Source organism: Rhinopithecus roxellana, chromosome 20, assembly GCF_007565055.1.
Source record: "Rhinopithecus roxellana isolate Shanxi Qingling chromosome 20, ASM756505v1, whole genome shotgun sequence".
Taxonomy (NCBI): domain Eukaryota; kingdom Metazoa; phylum Chordata; class Mammalia; order Primates; family Cercopithecidae; genus Rhinopithecus; species Rhinopithecus roxellana.
Genome location: NC_044568.1, coordinates 41,473,197 through 41,475,641, shown reverse-complemented (window position 1 = coordinate 41,475,641; position 2,445 = coordinate 41,473,197).

Below are 2,445 nucleotides of genomic sequence, written 5' to 3'. Positions count from 1 at the left end.
TCTCTTTTGGACTACTTGTATTTAACCCAGAGAAAAGATGACTTTCACCTTCGCCTACCCTGTCCAGCTGTGTCTCACAGCTTGGGGGGACTCTTGGAAGTCTCTGCTGTGACTTCCAAGGTGGTCTTGAGAGGCATTAATGATGCTTCGGTAAAATAAGGGTAGGGAGGAGTCACCCGGCCTGCCAGGTCTACACACAGTTCTCACATAGCACATCTAGCCTGGAGCTAGGCGCGTGGCAGGGGTCACCACCCTTATCCCTCACCCACATAGGCAGACATTGACACCTTATACTGCTGTGACACTGAGCGCTTCCCGGAACCTTCTCGTGTCTTCCTCCCAGTATCCGCCCTGAAAGGTAAACAGGATGGCTAGTCCGCTGTTAAAAGAACAGGTTAAGTGACTTGCTTGTATGAGAAATCACAAGGAAGGGCTGTACTCAGCCCTAACCTCAGGTCCTGTGCTGGGGCAGCCTTGATCCAGCCCAACACACCACCTCATGGTCAGGCCTGGCATCTGAGTGCGGACACAGGGCTTGAAGGAAAGGTGTGGGGAGAGGGGCCTGTTGCCCAGGCTCCCATGGTGGCCCCCACTGCCCCGCCTTTCCTGAAAGGGGCAGCCTCCCAGCCGCTGCACTGAAAGACCCAGGCACATTCTGTGCCTTGTTCCTGCTCCCCACTGCATTGATCTGCTGACTCCAACTCATCATTAGGTTGGTTCTTCTGGAGGGGAGGAAGATGCCGGGCATACTTTCTGGCTTGCAAGCAACACGGCATCTCTGGCTGTGCAGCCTGTACTTAACTGACACCTACCCTGTGCCAGGCCCTGAACTGGGCACTTGGTGAACCAGACTAGGTCTGCCCTCTGGGTGCTCACAGCAAGGCTGAACAGGCAGGGAGCACAGAGAAGAATCCGCATCCTCAACATGGCACTTCCCCAAACTTGGGTACTGGCTTTTATTGGGAGGGGGGCAGGTGTGAGGTAAGACCTCCATCAACAAGCCCAGGAAGAGGGACGGGGCCATTCCCCCGGGGGGAGGATGTGGCTGGGGAGTCCGTCTGTGCTGAGGATGGAATTTGAGTGCAGCAACTTTGAGAAATGGGCCAAGATCAATAACCCTCCTCAATGGAGAATGGAAGGTGGCAATGGAGGAAGGAAGCAGGAGCCTCGCTGAGGGGGAGGGGTGGGCAGGCTGGGCCTGAGGAGGAGGCTGGCGGCAGGAGCTTGGCAGGGCACCCAGACACTGAGTGTGCCTCTGGAGCAGAGTGAGCCCGTTGAGCAAGCGCTCCCGCTGACAGTGCAGAAGCAGCCGGGGCTCTTCCATAAGAGGAGATTCTCCATAAGAGGAGAAACCTCGGAGACAACTCTGGAGACACAGGGAAGACCAGAGCAGGCTGCAGTCCCCGCCAGGCAGGCTGGCCCAAAGAAATGCTCTTGATGAGGATTTTATCACACCAGGGAGAGTACAAAATCAACACATCTGGCCTCGGTGTCCTCAGATGTTCCCCACAGGGCAGGGAAATCATCTCACGCCTGTTTGGCTGATTTCCACCTGGCACTCTCCAGCGCCTCTCCAGACCACCCCAGCTTTGTTTCCAAGGGAGAGGGAAATTACCTTGGCTTGTTTGTTTATTCCTTGTCTTGGCACCAAGAGTCCCAAGGCCTGCTTCACCTTTGATGGTGTGTCGGGTGGGTGCATCGCCTGAGGGGCCCCTGGAGGGGAGAGCTGGAGGAGGGGGTGTCCTGGGCCTAGTTCCAGCCCACAGCTACTTTCCTTCACTGAAGAGGAGACCTCCCCTACGACCTCAGAACTCTCCTTTTGCAAATGAGGAAACAAACCCAAAGAGGGGAATAACTTGCTCTGATTGCCCAGTAAATTACAGCTGAGGCAAAAACCCAGGGACCTGGCTTCTGATCCAGAGCTTTTTACAACCTCTCACACCACATTGGGACCTCTAAATGAAACTGCTGTGAAACACCATGTCTGGGCTTTCATTCAAAAGACCAAGAAAAAAAGGTGTGTGGTGGTAGGCGGGGGTGTCAGGGCATAGATGAAACGATATTGGCAAAATATGGATAAGGTTTAAAGCTACTTGATGGAAGGGCTGGAGTTCACACATCTCAGTCCCACTGACTAGTCCTTTCAGGCTTTGGGTGCTGGCCAGACCCAGTAGAAACCCAGCTATCTTGGGTTGGATGTAGGTGCAAATCCACCTTGGATTCCCAAAGTACCTATAGGAGCCAGACCCAATAATTGGGAGCTTCAAGATATGGTCACAGGGGATGTCATTTCCTTAAGGCAGGATTGGACCCCAAGAGAGGAACCTCCAACAGAGAGAAAATCACCAGACTTGACTGACCCAGGCCTTTAAGAATGTTGCTCCATTCATTCCTGGGCTCCTCTCACTAATAGCTAGCCCCTTAAGCCCCACCTTTTTTTTTTTT